Source organism: Carassius carassius, chromosome 6 (assembly GCF_963082965.1).
Source record: "Carassius carassius chromosome 6, fCarCar2.1, whole genome shotgun sequence".
Classification (NCBI taxonomy): Eukaryota; Metazoa; Chordata; class Actinopteri; order Cypriniformes; family Cyprinidae; genus Carassius; species Carassius carassius.
This window is the reverse complement of record NC_081760.1, coordinates 13,626,288-13,646,359: the sequence shown is the minus strand read 5'-3', so window position 1 is coordinate 13,646,359 and position 20,072 is coordinate 13,626,288. Positions and strand designations below refer to the sequence as shown.

General features: G+C 39.5%; 1 protein-coding gene across 1 annotated transcript in view; it reads right to left on the bottom strand.

Annotated features, from left to right (window-relative positions):
* Nucleotides 1-20,072, bottom strand: part of LOC132142393 (glypican-5-like) — a 278,158-nt gene that overhangs the window by 177,504 nt on the left and 80,582 nt on the right. The gene's annotated exons all lie outside the window — the stretch shown is intronic.

Sequence of the window (20,072 nt, the reverse complement as noted above, 5' to 3'; positions counted from 1 at the left end):
CATAATTCGTGCTGCTGAGACCTGCAAATTATTTCGAGGTTGTAGTATTGTATGAATATTGTCCCACTGATAAATACAGTGCAAATAGTTCTGTCTCTTTGGAAAAAAGTGAAGTGGAAATAAAAATCAATAATAGACTGAACAGTTCCATGTCTGTAACATTTACCACTCTCATCTTTTAAGTCATAAGGCACTAGGTATGTGTGTCTGACATTAATAAATAATTGTAAAAATTAATATTGTTACATTTCTGAAATAAAAAATAGTAAAATTAGCTCTATGCTGCTCAGTGCTCCTGTAGCCTACCCCAGAGCGGCCTCTCGCGGCTGTAGACGGTAACATTATTATTATTATTTATTATGAGAGTAATTGACACAGACTAGAACTTTAATGTTTCACCAAATTCAGCTCAGATCTTCAGACTCGTCTGACTCGTGTTGCTGAATAACTGGCCAGACTTACCTTCCCAAAAAATCCTATTTAATTTTATTTCATAAATTTAACTATATTTATTTCCACTTCACTGTTATCCAAGGAGACAGAACTATTTGCACTGTTTTTAGCAGTGGGACAATATTTATACAATACTATAACCTAGAAATAATTTAACGGGGTCTCTTGCAAGTCGCAGCAGCACGAATTATGTGGCCAGCATCATCTAATTCAAATATTATGCTAATAAACAGTGAGCGGTGGTTTCAGACATTACAGTGCTTCACTCCCACTGACTCTTATTCTGCCTGAAAGAATGAAAAGACTGTGCTGAAGGTGGAGCGATTCGACCAATCAGATGAAAGGAGCGTTTCAGCGCCGCCCACAAGTGCGAATGAAATATTGAAACCATAAACCGAAATGATCAAACCGTAGACGGACCAACTGTCTTGTCCATGTTCTCTCACTTGAATCCTCTTCTCGAGATTTGAGTCTCAGACCTTCTGCAAGCCCCGCCTTGTCCACGCAGTGATTGACATGGCGCACGTAATATATATATTAGGGGTGTAACAGTATGCAAAAATCACGGTTCGGTACGTACCTCAGTTTTAAAGTCACGGTTCGGTTCATTTTTGGTACAGTAAGGGAAAGAAATGCAAACATTAAACTGCAGGTTGTTTATTACTATAAGCTTTTAAAAAATACTGCTGCAAAGTTCTCCACTAAATAAAATACTCTCAGTCTCAAACCAATATCATATGATAAAATATAATGAAAAATATAAATAAATAACTATGATTACAGTGCAGCATTACCAATCCCAGCTTGTAGGCCTGCTCATATTTAATATATATATATATATATAACTTTTCCAAAGTGTAAAGTGCAGTATCAACAATTTCAGTTTTTAGACCTGCTCAAATTTCGTTATTGCGTTGGACCGATCGGAATTAAGAGCAAAGGTCTGTTAAAATGCCGACGTGAGCTGCGTTAGAATTACGGTCATTTCTTTCCTAGTTACGCCTGTTTCACACCGCAAGCGTGAGCGGCGCGCGAGCAGCGCATATTTTTTTCGGCGTCCAAGTTAATCAATGAGTGCATTCACACCGGGACCAGGAGCATCGCGTGAGTGTCAAGCAGGTGCGTCGTGTGAACAGCAGTGCAGCGAGGGTTTCGGCGCCCGGTCTATTTTTGCAACAAATATGTATTTACCCATTTAAACGTTTTAAATAATCGTTTTGGGTGAAAGTATGGTGTATTGTTATAAGAACATATGTTGAAAGAATTATATCCATTGTTTGAAATGGTTATACTGTCTGCCGAACACGCTTTGCAGCCGCTGCTGTGATGCTGTACTTATACGCTTCCAGTGTGAATACTTGCGAGAGTCTGCTGCTGCAGTGACGATGTAGTTGCGCGGATGTGCTGCTCGCGCACCACTCACGCTTGCGGTGTGAAACAGGCGTTAGAATCAGCTGCAAGGCGGGATTTGCGCTGAACGTGGAGACTTCCGCCACTTAATATGTTCGTTTGGAAACACGAAAATGTACCTATGTTCCAGATACAAAATATTGCATTAGGTCATTCGGTACACACGTGCACCGTACCGAAAGCACTGTACCGAAACGGTCCAGTAGGAATACACGTACCGTTACACCCCTTATATATATATATATATATCAGTGCTGTCAATCGATTAAAAACTTTAACTAGATTAATCACACATTTTTTCTGTGATTAATCACAATTAATCGCAATAAAAAAGAAATGTTTTTGTACGTTTTTAATATATTTTTTAATGTAATAATTTCACAGTTAATCAAATTAATGTAGAAACAACATAAAGACAGTATATTTTAAATACTTGTTTAAATGGCATCTTTTTATGAATGAAGGCCAGTATTACTGATATTAATACAGCTACTGATTATTATTTTTTTTTTTTACATTTATTATTTTGCTTCAAAAATATAACAGTTTTTAATTTAAGTAAACTTAAAACAATGCTAACATAAACCCATAATAAATGTCATGTTTACTCCTGCCCTTCCTGTCTTAACAGTTAGGAAATATACGGAAATTTAATAAAGTTATCAAAGTTATATGCAGTCTACACTGCATAAACTATAAATTAAATAGTTAATCCTTATTAAAGCTACAAAAGTTATTTAGTCAAGAGCAGCGAGTCATTTGTTATTTAGTCAAGAGCAGCGAGTTCCCTTTGTTCTTTAACTTTACTGACAGGAAGCTTTATTGGCTGCTGTCCCTTTAAGAGCAGACAGACACGCGGATCTCACCGTTTATATACTGTCTATGGATCTCGCCTCATTCTCTCACAACTCTTTTTGTTCATTTTAGACTTTATATAAATCTTTCAAGATCGCTCTTATGAGGATAATCGACAAAACTGGCACTTTGGGATGTTTATTTTTAGTTCAAGCACTTAAGAGAACTGAATTCTGGCGCCCTGTCTATGCATTGTGTGTGTGTGTGTGTGTGTGTGTGTACGTGTGTATGTGTCACATAAGGGCATTCACAGGCAGCGCATTCTCTTTTGTCTTGCCGTGCTTGAAATGTTTAAATGTTGAAATGTTTTTTTTTCAGTTTTTTTTAATGAATTGAAATAACATGGTTTGATGTTCCTGTAGCTCAAGTGGTAGAGCATTGCGTTAGCAAGCGCAGGGTTGGGGGTTCGAATCCCAGGGAACACATGTTAGGAGAAAATTGTTAGCCTGAATGCAATGTAAGTAGCTTTGGATAAAAGTGTCTGCTAAATGCATAAATGTACATGTAAAAATGGTTATTGTATTTATCATCACTTGTGTGCTAAATAAAAGTTTGAATTTCTATATATACTGACACCAAGGTATAGTGTATATTGTTACACTTGGAGTAAGACTGGATGCTAAAAATTTAGCTTTGATGACCGGAATAAATTACATTTTAAAATATATTCAAATAGAAAGCAGTTATTTTTAATAGTAAAAATATTTAACAATATTACTGCTTTAGCAAACTGGTATTGACTGGTATCCTGTATGTCACGATCGTCAGCTGGAGTGCCCATGAACTTCAGTAGAGGGCACTCCACTCAGGACACATTCAGAACTCCATTCTCCATGCTGCCTCATACCTGGGACTGATTGCACACACACACCTGCATCTGATTACACACCTGCAGCCAACACACACACACACACACACACACACATATAAGCAGCACACTCACGCCAACTCACTGCAAAGTCTTGTTTAGCCTGTCTCTGTGTTTGTTCCTTCTGTGTCTGACCTTTGGATTGTTTATACCGACTCTGATTCTATGCTGCCTGCCCCGATCTCTGCTTCTTACTGTTACTGATCCTGGATATCTCTGACATACCTGATGCCGTTTATGATTACTGCCTGTCTGGCCATCCTTATAATAAAGTTTTGCATATGGATCCGAATGTCTCTGGCTCATCTTTCAGAAGACTTCACCAAACCATGATCCAGCAGCTTTACTAAGCACCAGACCAGGTATGGAGCCAGCTAAAGGTTCATTCAACACGGTAAGTGTGATTTACAAGTCAAGTCAGGTCCCCGTCGAATTTCCAGGGACTTCCGGAGTCAGGTCGGTTCCACGTTAACTTCCGGAGTCAGGTCGGTTCCCCGTTGACTTCCCAGAGTCAGGTCGGTTCCCCGTTGACTTCCCAGAGTCAGGTCGGTTCCCCGTTGACTTCCCAGAGTCAGGTCGGTTCCCCGTTGACTTCCCAGAGTCAAGTAACACCACAGTTAAACTCCATGAGTCAAGTCAAGTCACCAATGATCTCCGTGCGTCAAGTCACCAATGATCTCCGTGCATCAAGTCAAGTCACCAATGATCTCCGTGCGTCAAGTCTAGTCACCAATGATCTCCGTGCGTCAAGTCAAGCCACAGTTGAACTTCGTGTGTCAAGTCACCAATGATCTCCGTGCGTCAAGTCAAGTCACCAATGATCTCCGTGAGTCAAGTCTCCAATGATCTTCGTGCGTCAAGTCAAGCCACAGTTGATCTTCTTGAACAAAGTCAAGCCACAGTTGATCTTCGTGCGTCAAGTCAAGCCACAGTTGATCTTTGTGCGTCAAGTCAAGCCACAGTTGATTTTCGTGAACAAAGTCAAGTTACCAATGATTTTTGTGAATCAAGCCAAGTCACCATTAATCTCCATAAGTCAAGAAAAGCCACATGTAAACTTCATGAGTCAAATCAAGTCACCGTTGGTCTTCATGAGCAAAGTCAAATCACCACGGACCTTCCAGAGCTTTGTCATGTCTCAGCATCTCTCCGAGAAATTCAACCCACTCAGCAGATCTTCCAGAGCTTCATCGTACAACCACAGTTCATCCAGAGCCTCGTCACGTCTCAGCTGAACTTCCAGAGCCTCGTCACATCCTGTCTGTTGCACCCAGCAATGTTCTCTAAGCCTGTTGTGTTGCTGTCAAGGAGACTGTTACTTCTGTGGAACCTCCAGAGGTCCCAGCAACTGCTGCAGAACCTTTGGAGGTGTCAATAGTAGCCATCAATGAACTCTCGTCCTGCTCTGTCGCGGCTAAGGAGGCCATCTATGAATTCATTGCCTGCCCTGTCAGGGCCACAGAAGCCATCCATGAACTCTCGTCGTGTCCTATCATGGCTATGGAGGTCGCCTATGAACTATTTGCCTGTCCTGTTATGGGCACAGGAATTTACAAAAAAAAAGTACCTAAAGGACCCTCAGACAAGATTATCAGGTCTGATGAACCTCAATTTTAAGCATCATATGCAGAGTACCATCCCAAAAGTAAAGTGTGCTGGTAGCAGCCTCATGCTGTGGGTCTGGTTTTCAGTGGCAGGGAATGAGGGACTCGTCAGAGTATAAGCAATGCTCAGTGCAGCAAAATATAGAGATAGCTTTAATGAAAACCCAGTACAGAGCATTCATAATCTTCCAAAAGGACAGTGACCCTAAGCACAAAGCAAAAGTGGCTTACAGACAACTCATTAAATGTCCTTGAGTGGCCCAACCACAATGTAGCAGAAATGACTCGAACCAGACAAATTAAAGAGTCGATCAGGGCTGTGTTTGAAACATGAGCCGAATTCCTCAGGAAGTCATAAAACATTCTGTGCCACAAGTCCCAAGCAAGATGAGCAACCAACTTGTTCAAACAACAGCTTTCAACATTAACAACACTAGAACAATTATTTACAATTTAAATTCGAAGGAGAGAAATTTGGTGTCAAATTTGTTGTTCGTAATGGAAATGCAACGCTGAACATCACATGTAAACCCATGAGAGTTAAACACTTCCATTGACTTCCCCCCACCTAGCAGACACAGACTGAAATTCCTAAGGGGGAAGGGGCTTTGAACCTCTGGTCTCCACAGAAATCTTTGCCAAGAGAATGGCAAAGAACGTGTCTTTTCTACATGTATATGGACCAAAATGAACTCCAAAATGACTTCTGAATGAATATCAGTCCATCGTTTAACTCCATATTCATTTATATGTAACCCACACATTTTACTATCATGTTATAATCACTTATTGTGTATGTCTTTTAATAACTATGGGATAACTTAAGGATTCATAATCATGTTTGGTATGTTTGTGATGGAAACTGCTTGCTTGAAATATTCCTGACAATCAAATATTGGTCAAATGTATCATATCATATTCGTGTTAGGAATCATGTCCAAAATTATACCCTACAAGAGCGGGAAAATTCGGACCACAGGCTTGGTAAGATGTAAAGGAAACAGGTCAATTTAGCTCAAAGGGAATCATTTAAGATTTTAAAGGGAATTTGAACAGAATCACTGTTTCACGGCTCATCACTGAGACGCCCTGCGATTCACCGAACGAGCCGTTTAACATCAAATCTGCGCTGGATATTAATATCCAAAGTATAGTGAAAACACTATCAATTAGCACAGTAACAAGATCGGCAGTTTAAGACATTAATTTGTAAGCACAAAACACAAGATACTTCTCTTTTCAATATAAGGCTTTATTAGATAAATCTAAGACATATAAACTAATCTAACACATAAACGCAAGCACTCCCACATTCACACAAGTTGCAGGAAGATCGAAAGTTAGGGAAGGATGAGTTTAAGAGAATGGAAATGTGGAATCCCAAGTTTACAGCAATATGTTCAATTGCATAGACATGAACAACCATCAATCACTTAATTAACCCTCGCACTGAGTTCCTCAATGTGGTTAAAATTATATTAGATACACCAGCACAAATGTCTGAAGGTACATTGCCTGTGTAAAGTTGTTGCTGATTGGCTGGAAGTTCAGTAGTCCTTGAAGTGACGTCTTGAGAAGGCCCGTGGTGTGTTGGGCGTTGGCTGAAGATGCAGAGAGTTGTGTGTAGCCGGCTGAAGTTGAACTCGACGTTACAAAACTTAACTCAGAACACGAAACTCTCAAACGGAAAAGAAAAGAAAAGAAGTAAAGTTTGACGAGACTATAGGTGGTGTTTCTCCTCATCGTGGCTAAGTAACAGCAGGCGTGCAGGCTGAAGCACGCTGGAACAGCGCTCAAAGAACCGTGATGACAAACAGCATGGCTAAAAGCTAAAGCTAAGAAGCAAAGCTAAAATCTGGCATGACTGATAGCCAAAGCAAGGCTAGAACTAAAAGCAGGCATGGCTAGTAGCAGAAGCTAAGCTGAAGACTAAACGCTTACATGACTAATAGCAGAAGCATAGCTAGAACTAAAAGCTGGCATGACTAGTAGCAGAAGCAAAGCTTACAACTAAAAAGCAATATTTTATGGTGTCCTGGGTATTTAAACTGGCCTGTTGGCCACACCTCAAAAGTTGTCTTGACCAATCAGATATAGTCTTGGCTCGGGGGTATCACAAATCATCTGTTATCTTACCAAGCATGTGGTCCGAATTTTCCCGCTCTTGCAGGGTCTAATTTTGGACATGATTCTTATAACACGAATAGGATACATTTGATAAATATTTGATTGTCTGGACTAATTCAAGCAAGCAGATTCAATTACGTAGATACTAGACATGACTATGTATCCTTAAGCTATCCCATAGTTATTAAAAGACATACACAATAAGTGAATATAAGATGATAGTCAAATGTGTGGGTTACATATAAATGAATATGGAGTTAAGTGATGGACTGATTCATTTATAAGTCTTTTTGAGTTCATTCTGGTCCATATATATGTACAAAAGACAGTTTATTTGCCATTATCTTAACACAAAGACTTCTGTGGAGACCAGAGGTTCAAAGCCCCTCCCCCCTTAGGAATTTCAGTCTGGTTCTGTTAGGTGGGGGGGGGGGAGTCAATGCAAGTGTTTAACTCTCATGGGTTTACATGTGATGTCCAGCATTGCATTTCAATTACGAACAACAAATTTGACAAATCTCTTCTCCGAATTGAAATTGTCAATAATTGTTCTAGTGGTGTTAATGTTGAAAGCTGTTCTGTGAAAGCTTTGGTTGGTTGGTTATCTTGCTTGGGAATTCGGCTCGTGTTTCAAACACAGCCCTGATCGACTCTTTAATTTGTCTGGTTTGAGTCATTTCGGCTACATATCCCCCTTTCGATCGGCGAGGTGTTTAGCTGAAGACATTGAGAAACAAAGGCAGAAGAAGCAGACAAACACAGCAAACAACAAGACAACACCTCCATGCCATTTACTGTACTGGCGCAGGCATCAGGTTATTTAGGTACACGTGGTTAAGTTAAATTAGTCAATGTAGTTTACCACATTGAGGATAGTTTAGATCGTTTTGGAAATCGTTGTTTTATTTTGATTCATCAATCAAATTTGTGGTTAACTTTGTTTGGTTCTTCTAGGTTGTCTTACTTTACACGTTTACGTTTACCGTTAGTTTTCTAGTAATCTCATTTTCAATTAAATGAATTGACATATCATGCATGGAGCTCTCTGGCTGGTGGATATTAAGTGTTCAGAGTCAATCCTAATATCAGACCTTTGACCCTTGCAGGGTGTCTAGGTGTTTCACCTACTCAGGAAAGAGGGGAAGGAGAAGGATAGGTAAAAGAAGAACAAAACAAAACAAAGCTGCTGTGGGTTTTCCTAGCATGGGTTACAACTACTATTGAGCTAGGATGTCAGGTGCAGCTAGTGTGTCATGGACCTTAACTTAGTGTCAGGTGTTCTACCTATTGTGAGGATGGCTGCACGTTTCTTCATGGTGGGTATGTGTAACTTTGTTACGCTAAAGGTTGGATATTCTACCTGTGGGAAGAATACGTTTGTTGAATGTGTTATCAGTAGATGTGCTTACCTCTGGGTGTAGGTAATGTTGTGTCTGTTAATGGTGTAGTGCATGTGTGGTCAGATCTGTTCAAGTCTGTGTTGTCTCCCCCTTTTTCTAGTATGTCACTGAAGACTGGCTCTCTGCATCCTTGGCTTGGATGAGGGCGTGTCCATGGTCTAATGGGGGTCAGTCCAGCAAGGCAGGAAGTTCTTTAGCAGACAGTCAAAGGCAGTTTGGCATGGCTGTGTGAAGCTGGGTTGCAAAACTTTGTCTCCTATGTTGCATTCTTCTTGTGGTGCCTTCTTGCTGTAGCAGACTTTCTGACCTTCTGTGCTCTGGTGGTTGCTGTTGCACAGACAGGGAATGTGGTTCTTTGAGTTGGAGTTCATTTGACAGTTTGTTAGTGACTGAGGTGATGTCCTTTAGTACCTCAGATTTTTCATCAACGGCTGGCCCTGAAAGACTTGTTCGTTCTGGGTCGTTGTTGAACAGGTGCTTGTCATCTCTGATGTGGTGCACCAGGTGATAACCGGCCTTCCGTTCTGTCACTGGTCACAGCGAGCATGACTCAACTTTGTGGTCATATGCATGTAGATTGTCTTGTAGGAACTCTCTCAGTTGTTCCATGTCTTCTGACTATAAGCTGTCATGTTCTTGTGAGTACTCAGCACTGTGCGTGTCTGAGTGGTGCTGAGGTGGGTTTTGTTGTCGCTTACCCACACGAGTTGTTCTTGGATGAGTCAGCTGATTACCCTTGGATGTCTGGTTAGGTTTCCAGATGTTCTTATCCAAGGTCAGGTTGGTTGTGTGCACCAAAGTAGGCTTGTCGGAGTCGGTTGTAGTAAGCTTGTGGAGCCTCTTGTCGAGCTTGTTTGGTTTCCAAGGCAGTCAACAGTCCATGTTCAGACTCTGGGTCTGTAAACTCTTTAATCAGGACCTCACGAAGTCACTGGTAGTTTGACTTTGTTTGACTGGGCTGTTGATCTAGAAAGTTTCGTACCTCGGGACTGGACGTGGCTCTAAGGAGGTATAACCAGTCTCTGTCAGTCACATGAGGTCTCACTTCCAGATGAAATTCGATATCTCTCAGGTAAGCCTGGATGTCGGGGCTCTCTGTGGAGTCTGGGTTGAACCTGCTGATGTTTTCAGACAGCTTGTTGAGGTCTTTGATGGTCATCCCGTGTGCAGCTCCAAGGTCTTGGACGGGAGGATTTCTTTCGTTGGCAGGAAAGGGTTGTGTGGCGAAGGACGGTGAGGTTTTAGGTTGTGGCCCTTCGCTCCTTTCATCATATGCCAGTTCTTTGACGTGGGACTCTGTTCTGCTCAGCAGTGGTGAGGCTAGGAGATGTTTCTCTTTTCTTGGCTCTTGTTTTTGCTTGTAAGCACATTGGAGTTCTTTTCTGACCATGTAGAGCTCATCGTTGGTATCGTCTAGTTGTTGGGTCAGATTGTCTGTTTCAGTTCTGTACATTTCAAGGTGGTCTTTCAAAGCACTGATTTCAGAATTCTTGTTTCTGATGTCTAGCTTGACTTTCTCTAGTAGCTGTTCAGCATACTGGAGTCTGTTTACCAGGTCTTTCTGAGCAGCCGTTGTATGTTGCTGGTCGAGCTGAGCTGCTGCCAGGGCTGCTTGGAGCTTAACATGTTCCGTTGTTTCCTGCTCCCTCTCGCTGGGTGCTTTGAGCTGATCTTGAACTTTCACTTCCAGCTTGTTTATGCGACATTGAGCACGTGTCAGCTCCTCTTGAAGGTGGGTGATGTGCTTGTCGCTCAGTTTCAGCTGGGTTGTGAAGGCATAGCTTAGTGAGCTCGTGATCTTGACTAGCTCCTCGTGGTTGTTATTCTGGCTTGAATCTTGTGTCAGGAATCTTCTCAGGTTTAGGATTATTATTAAAAGTAATAACAGTTCAAATGTCTTTGGAGTGAGGCTGTCTGTCATGCCTCTCAGCAAAGTGTTCACATCTTCCCCATGGGCAATGGAGTCTGCAGTCTGCGGCATGTTGGCACACTAGGGAGAAGAGAGACTGACACAGATCTGTGTGGAGTAAAAGCCTATGTGTTGTGGGACAACTAAGTGTTGTACCAGTGATTGTGAACCACTAGTGAAGTGTGGTGATGACGGTGTTGGTCTCAGGATGTCTAAGTAGACTAGAGATGCGAAGACTTTGTCACTCTAATGAGGAAGAGGAAAAGAGAGAAAGAGGTGAAAAACAAATTCAATGACAAGCAAAAATTTATGTTTTTCAAATTAGGAAAATATTTTTTTTTCAATTAAATGTTATCAAAAAGGTAAACAATATTATTATATTTCTTGTTTTGGACAAAAAACAATAATAAGGCTTATTCATTCCTAAAATAATTAGGCCCAAAAGAGAATACTAAAAATAAAGGATAATATGAAATGATCTGAGAGGGAAATTTTGAATGATTCAAAATAAATTTAATGTTTCAATTAAATTTCAATTTGACAGTTAATAATTGTGAGTCAGTATTTCCCTTTCTAGTAAAATGAAAATAAGTGGTATAGTGAGAAAAGAGCAATAAAAGAGAAAGAGACTAACAAGTGTTAGTTAAGATGTTTAAAGCGTTAAATCACATCAGCGTTGTCCAAACACACACTATTCATCCACTGGATGGTAATGCTAACTGCTAACCTTTGAGGCTAGTGGCTTAAGAATAGACTTCAATGTAAATGCAACAGTTTCGTTAGCTTAGCAACACCGTGGAGTTTGCTTACATTAGTGTCGATGCGCTGCGCGTTCGCAGTGCAAAGTTGCTCCGGAAGCAGATTAAGACTTCCGTGTCACGGTCATCACTGTGGCAACCAAAACACACTCAAATGAATTAACGTTAGTACATGAATCGTTGCATTGGACGTACAGTTAAATATGTAACATGAAATGTCGGATCATTTCAACACTGTACACATAACACCGCTTTTAGTTGGTTTTGCGATGTGGCACTTAAACTCTCAGTTCGTATAGAGTTAAATTTATCTTATTTCAAATAGCAGCTTCCTGCTGTAGTTAAGGGAACACAGTGATGGCGACCTGAATCTCCGTGCCAGTTTTTCTGGGCACAAACACACAAGGTTTCCTTCGCTGTTGGTACACAGTTGAAATTTACTTGATCAAGCTTTAAAACACTCCCATTCAAATTACTCTCGGACACACGCAGTGTTACGCAAGATTGCATTCACTTTGTGAATGGACACAGATAGGCAAACATTGTTCTCTAATGTTTAACTTAGGGAGGTTAAGTATCAAATTTGATTCGGTAGTGGAACACGCACTGGTAATCAAACTATGAATACTGAGGCTTTGATACATAGTTTGAGGAACACGCTCAAAACTATTCTTTATTCACCGATTTATATCCATTTTGGATCACTACAATTTAGCTCCGTTCAGCGAATGGTGACTGAGATAGCGTTTGAGAGGCACTGGAACACAGCAGTGAAATCAAATCAGCTAAACAAGGCATTACACAAATGAGGAACACGCTCACTTTCTACCTTATTGTACGATCTCAGGTGTTAACTTTTAAGTTCACTTACTGCTGTTAACAATGGAGAGGCGGACTTGTGTCTCCTCTGCTTTCATTCAAGCGGTCGCGCGCTGCTTACGTCACGGGTCACACACACACACACACGTCTCGCTAGCTTCTCATCTTTCATCCGCAGCAAAATAAAAGATTAAATAACTTGGTTAATGCTCACAATTTAGATTAAACTGCCCGCATTCTCCACCATAAATATGTAAAGGAAACAGGTCAATTTAGCTCAAAGGGAATCATTTAAGATTTTAAAGGGAATTTGAACAGAATCACTGTTTCACGGCTCATCACTGAGACGCCCTGCGATTCACTGAACGAGCCGTTTAACATCAAATCTGCGCTGGATATTAATATCCAAAGTATAGTGAAAACACTATTAGCACAGTAACAAGATCGGCAGTTTAAGACATTAACTTGTAAGCACAAAACACAAGATACTTCTCTTTTCAATATAAGGCTTTATTAGATAAATCTAAGACATATAAACTAATCTAACACATAAACGCACGCACTCCCACATTCACACAAGTTGCAGGAAGATCGAAAGTTAGGGAAGGATGAGTTTAAGAGAATGGAAATGTGGAATCCCAAGTTTACAGCAATATGTTAAATTGCATAGACATGAACAACCATCAATCACTTAATTAACCCTCGCACTGAGTTCCTCAATGCGGTTAGAATTATATTAGATACACCAGCACAAATGTCTGAAGGTACATTGCCTGTGTAAAGTTGTCGCTGATTGGCTGGAAGTTCAGTAGTCCTTGAAGTGACGTCTTGAGAAGGCCCGTGGTGTGTTGGGCGTTGGCTGAAGATGCAGAGAGTTGTGTGTAGCTGGCTGAAGTTGAACTCGACGTTACAAAACTTAACTCAGAACACGAAACTCTCAATCGGAAAAGAAAAGAAGTAAAGTTTGACGAGACTACAGGTGGTGTTTCTCCTCATCGTGGCTAAGTAGCAGCAGGCGTGCAGGCTGAAGCACGCTGGAACCACGCTCAAAGAACAGTGATGACAAACAGCATGGCTTAAAGCTAAAGCTAAGAAGCAAAGCTAAAAGCTGGCATGCCTGATAGCCAAAGCAAGGCTAGAACTAAAAGCAGGCATGGCTAGTAGCAGAAGCAAAGCTGAAGACTAAAAGCTGACATGACTAATAGCAGAAGCATAGCTAGAAGTAAAAGCTGGCATGACTAGTAGCAAAAGCAAGGCTAGAACTAAAAGCAGGCATGACTAGTAGCAGAAGCAAAGCTTACAACTAAAAAGCAATATTTTATGGTGTCCTGGGTATTTAAACTGGCCTGTTGGCCACACCTCAAAAGTTGTCTTGACCAATCAGATATAGTCTTGGCTCGGGGGTATCACAAATCATCTGTTATCTTACCAAGCATGTGGTCTGAATTTTCCCGCTCTTGCAGGGTCTAATTTTGGACATGATTCTTATAACACGAATATGATACATTTGATAAATATTTGATTGTTTGGACTAATTCAAGCAAGCAGATTCAATTACGTAGATACTAGACATGACTATGTATCCTTAAGCTATCCCATAGTTATTAAAAGACATACACAATAAGTGAATATAAGATGATAGTCAAATGTGTGGGTTACATATAAATGAATATGGAGTTAAGCGATGGACTGATTCATTTATAAGTCTTTTTGAGTTCATTCTGGTCCATATATATGTACAAAAGACAGTTTATTTGCCATTCTCTTAACACAAAGACTTCTGTGGAGACCAGAGGTTCAAAGCTCCTTCCCCTTTAGGAATTTCAGTCTGGTTCTGTTAGGTGGGGGGGGGGGGGGAGTCAATGCAAGTGTTTAACTCTCATGGGTTTACATGTGATGTCCAGCATTGCATTTCAATTACGAACAACAAATTCGACAAATCTCTTCTCCGAATTGAAATTGTCAATAATTGTTCTAGTGGTGTTAATGTTGAAAGCTGTTCTGTGAAAGCTTTGGTTGGTTGGTTATCTTGCTTGGGACTTGTGGCACAGAATGTTTTATGACTTCCTGAGGAATTTGGCTCGTGTTTCAAACACAGCCCTGATCGACTCTTTAATTTGTCTGGTTCGAGTCATTTCGGCTACAAAGATAAACATATGATTTATGATACCCCCGAGCCAAGACAATATCTGATTGGTCAAGACAACATTTGAGGTGTGGCCAACAGGCCAGTTTAAATACTCAGGACACCATAAAATCCTGCTTTTAGTCTCTAGCTATGCTTCTGCTATTAGTCATGTTTGCTTTTAGTCTCTAGCTATGCTTCTGCTATTAGTCATGTCTGTTTTTTTTTGTCTCTAGCGTTTAGCTTCTGCTATCAGTCATGCCTGCTTTTAGCTTTGCTTCTTAGCTTTAGCTTTTAGCCATGCTGTTTGTCATCACTGTTCTTTGAGCACGGTCCCAGCGTGCTTCAGCCTGCACGCCTGTTGCTACTTAGCCACGATATGAAGAAACACCAACTATAGTCTCGTCAAACTTTACTTCTTTTCTTTTCCGTTTGAGAGTTTCATGTTCTGAGTTAAGTTTTGTAACACCCAAGATGTCACTTCAACGACTACTGAACTTCCAGCCAATCAGCGACAACTTTACACAGGCAATGTACCTTCAGACATTTGTACTGGTGTATCTAATATAATTTTAACCTCATTGAGGAACTCAATGCGAGGGTTAATTAAGTGATTGATGGTTGTTCATGTCTATGCAATTTAACGTATTGCTGTAAACTTGGGATTCCATATTTCCATTCTCTTAAACTCATCTTTCCCTAACTTTCGATCTTCCTGCAACTTGTGTGAATGTGTGAGTGCGTGCGTTTATGTGTTAGATTAGTTTATATGTCTTAGATTTATCTAATAAAACCTTATTCATATTGAAAAGAGAAGTATCTTGTGTTTTGTGCTTACAAGTTAATGTCTTAAACTGCCGATCTTGTTACTGTGCTAATTGATAGTGTTTTCACTATAGTTTGGATCTTAATATCCAGCGCAGATTTGATGTTAAACGGCTCGTTCAGTGAATCGCAGGGCATCTCAGTGATCAGCCTTGAAACAGTGATTCTGTTCAAATTCCCTTTAAAATCTTAAATGATTCCCTTTGAGCTAAATTGACCTGTTTCCCTTACAACAACCTGGGCTTGAACCCAATCAAATATTTCTGGAGAAACCTGAAAATGTGCATCTGCCCCCATCCAACCTTACAGAGCTTGAGAGGTGAAGAGATGAGTAGAGGAATGGCATATAGTTGCCAAATGCCGATGAGCAAAGCTTGCTACATCAAACAAAAAAGACTAGAGACTGTAAAGGTGCTTCAGCTAAATATGAAGTTAAGGGTATGGATACTTATGCAATGTACTTATTTCAGTTTATTATTTTCAATGAACAGCACTAATAAAGCCCCATTCTTAGAGATCATTAATTAAAATAAGTTGGTTTAGGGTTTAGTTACCCTTTAAAAATGCATCTTATTACACAGATGTGGATGTTTGGACGAGCTCAGTAAAGTATTCACGTCAGGTCTATAGTATTTTATGCAATACCTTAAATCCAATAGGATTTCATCAAAGAAACCTGAAAAAAATATATTCAGCTGTTTTCAACATAATAATAATAATAATAATAATAATAATAATAAATGTTTTTCGGAGCAGCAAATCAATATATTAGAATGATTTCTGAAGGATCTAAAGGATCTCTAAGGATATCTAAACCCCACATATTCTCACAATTATCATAAAATAATACCTGGCCCTAAATTCAATTCAATTAAATTCATAAATAAATAAATAATAAACCATACTGTTAAAAATTATTTGATAATGATTCTTGAACACCATTTTTTTTTCAGAACATCGTAGGTCCAACGTGTTCTTGTATTGAATCAAAGACGGAGTCGGACTCGGAGCCGTTTAGTCCATGTCAGTTTTTTTATTCGGCAAAACTTAAGCCCTTTTGACATTTTGCCTGACAAGGCTATATTAAAAAAAATCCCTTCCCAAGACAACTCATTGTGGAGCAGCTGGACCTTCCCAGACCTGCGCTGGCCAGGCTAACGCGGCGGAATTCTGCTTTAAGCCCTGAAGCCCATAGGTTGCTTTTTATTAAAAACATAAACCAATTGCAATCAATACCGCATTAAACAGAAGTAACTGCAGCTGCTTGCAAATCAATTCTAATTTTAAAGTACCTTGCCATTAATATAAAAGTGTATTATATAATTTTTATAAGTCGTTAAACCCATGTCAAGAAGCGGCACAAGTGGCACAACGGGATGGATGATTAGCGAGGGATACCCGGTTCGTCTAACCGTCACAACATAGCCTATCCTGTGAACATATTACTGACCCTTTGATAATTTAATTTATAGTCTATATTTTACTGATAACTTAAACTATGTTATAATAAATGTTACTGTAATAATTTGAGGAATGTTTCATTTGCATAGAACGTGTTGTCTTTCTTAACGCTGTATTGCACCTTCACGTAAAGTGGAAAATCGATTCATGAGCAATCGATGCCAACTAATTCAGCACCTTCACTCGGGACAGTGCTCTTGTTACGTCGGACGTAAGAGGCAGCGTGTTAAGAAGCTTCCTAAGGGACACTTCGGGGAACACACTTAAAAACATCAACAACTTTGGTAAGATATATCTTACGATGTCTTCTTAGCGCGCTAAGAGTGAACGTTATCGGGGAACCGGGCCCTGGTTCTTTTAATGAATCAATCAGAACGACTCACAAATAAGCTCCAAACCCTGCGGTCTAAAATGACTCACTGCACTGAATCAGCCAGAATGTTTACAGAATTAACATCTGAATCATTCACTGAACCATAAGATTTATTTATGGTTATTTCAGAATTTAAATGAAGTAATAACTATTACTGTTATGTAAAATAGTAAGTATTCAGTAAATAGTATTTGTGTTTATAACAAAAAAAATGGTCTGTGTTGAAAATAGGTAAATAAATTTGGTGATTTATTAAAAATACAAAAGTAATTGTTTATGGAACTGTTGAGTGGAATCAAAATAATTCCCATCTCGACTCAAAAAAAGAAAAACAAGAAATGTGTGTGTGTTAAATAAAATTAGGTAAATAAATTTGTTTTTTTTTTGTTTTTTTTATACAAAAATAATTGTTTATGGAACTGTTGTGTTGAATCAAAATAATTCCCATCTCGACTCAAAACAAAAACACTGTGGTTCAGCACTGGCACTCGACAAGACCTGTCCAACACACAACAAACAATCCTTTCCTCCATCTCAGGAAGAAAAACCAGGAAAAGCACTTTCCCTGTCCTCTCGTTCTTTCATCAACACAGCCACACCACGGTCAGAGCAACAGTTAATCTGTTTTTTTTTATACATCCGTGTGCGGATCGATTGCAGTTTGGATCACCTGTGGCTTCATTTGGCCTTGCGTGACAGCTTTTGAGCTGCTCTAAATCAAACACAACCACACTCAGAGAGAAAGAGAAATGTCTACATCAGCCTTAATCTCAGCCTCAGATGTGACGTGATGCCCACGGACTGCTGACTGACGTCTGATGCATACGGCACACAAAAGTGTAAACAATATAATGTTGAATTATACGGGATTTCCGGGAGATGTGTGTCGCGTTCTTTAGCGTTCCACCTGGAAATAAAGACGCTGTGGCGCCACACCCCCTCACGAAAGAAGAAGGCCACTGTGATTACAACTGTGACTACGAGCTTTTATCAGGATCAACTAAACGCTGGATACTTTGGCCAAATAAAGCTGCCATGGATTCCAGACCTTCAGCAGTCAGACTGAAGGTCTGGCTACGCAATACTACATTAGCCTGAGCAGCAGTTCTTCAACTGGACTGCTGGAGTGAATTAACCTGGTTTAATAAGGGTGGACAAGGGACAATCTAAAAATAGGGTGTCTGCTCTTGAGAGCAAGACAACACTATATATAAATAAATAATAATAATAATAAAACACCTGTCAGTGTAGTGACCACAACCTCAACGTTATATATAAAATTATATTATATTGTTTATCCTTTTTATCTTTCATTAAAAAAAAAAAATCACAAAGTTCTAGCCGATCATTGAAGTAAAACAATTGAAAGGGGTGAATATCTTATTGTGATAAGATCTTTTTTCTCTTCTCTTGTCTTTCTCTAGTTCATGTTGGCCACAATTATTGGCACCCAAATATTGCAACGTTTTTTTTTTCACAAGATAACAGCTCTGAGTATTTTCCTATAACACCTGAAGAGTTTGGAGAACACCTGATGAAAGATCAGAGACTTCATGCAGAATCACTCCAGATCCTTCAGATTCACAGCTCCATGTTGGTGCTTCTTTTCTTCAGTTCACCCCACTCATTTTTTATAAGGTTCAGGTCAGAGGACTGGGACGGCCATGGCAGAAGCTTCATTTTGTGCTTAGTGACCCATTTTTGTGTTGATTTAGAAGTGTTTTAGAATATTGTACTTGTGGGAGATCAAACCACGGCCTATGTCTAGGACCTCCGACATCCAGCAGTATATTGAACTCAAGACATGGGGTACTTTTTGTCCCTGTTTGTACTAAACCCATCTGGTGGGTTTGTTGCCAAAAAGTGTTTTTTTTTTTTTTTATCTGACCATAGAAGCCAGTGTCATTTGAAGTTCCAGTCGTGTCTTACAACTGAATAGGCTGGAGTTTGTTTTTGGATGAGCGAGGATAATTTTTCGTGAAACTCTCCCGAACAACATGTGGTAATGTAGAGGCTCTTTGATTGATTGATTGATTGATTTTTTTTAGGTTTCGGATCGCAAGTCTCAACTAATCTCTGCAATTCTCCAGCTGTGATCCTTGGAGAGTCTTTAGCCTCTCAAACTCTCCTCCTCACAGTGCATTAGGACAATATAGACACATGTCCTCTTCAAGGCAGATTTGTAACATCTTTGGTTGATTGGAACCCTTAAATTATTGCCCAGATGGTGGAAATGGGGATTTTCAATTAGTTAACTCTTTTCTTACAGACACTTTCTACTTTGTGAAGCTCAACAATCTTGTTCAGCACATCAGAATTATATTATTTGGTTTTACTCCTTGTGAAGGATGATTAAGGTAATTTGGCCTTTGTGGTCCTCATATTTATAATCCAGTGGAACAGGAAGTAATGGCTGGACTGTTTCATGCTTCTATAGTCACCCTGGTGTGCTAAATAAATAAATAAATAAATATGAATGGGAATATACTTATGATATATTTCACTCATAATAATTTCTGGGGGTGCCAATAATTGTGGCCAACATGAATTAGAGAAAAAACTTTTATTTCATCAAAAAACAGTGTTCTGTTTGAATATATTTTAAAATAGAAGTTATTTGTTGTGATTCAAAGCTGAATTTTCAGAATCATTATTTTAGTCTTCAGTCACATGATCCTTCAGAAATGTGTCGATATACACAGAGATGGGTAGTAACTTGATTACATGTAATCTGGATTACATAATCAGAATCCAAAAAATGAAGTGCTTGTAATTAGATTCAATTGAATTTTTCATCTTTTAAATGTTCCTTTCTAAAAGAGCCTACTGCTTAGGAAGTCAGGTGGCTACACAACATTTGACCACTGGTTGTTTCAACTCGGCATCAACTACTGATGGACACATTCATTTTTATTTGAATTATAACTCAGCAGGGTTACCCATGTATTATCATGTTTTTGAAAGGCTTTGGCTTTTTCAAACACATTAAAATGCAGAGAAACACATTATTTCTTATTTGCATGTTATACAGCCATTCCTAAACTTTTTTTTCTTCTACTTCTTCTTCTTCTGGTCATTTGAATTT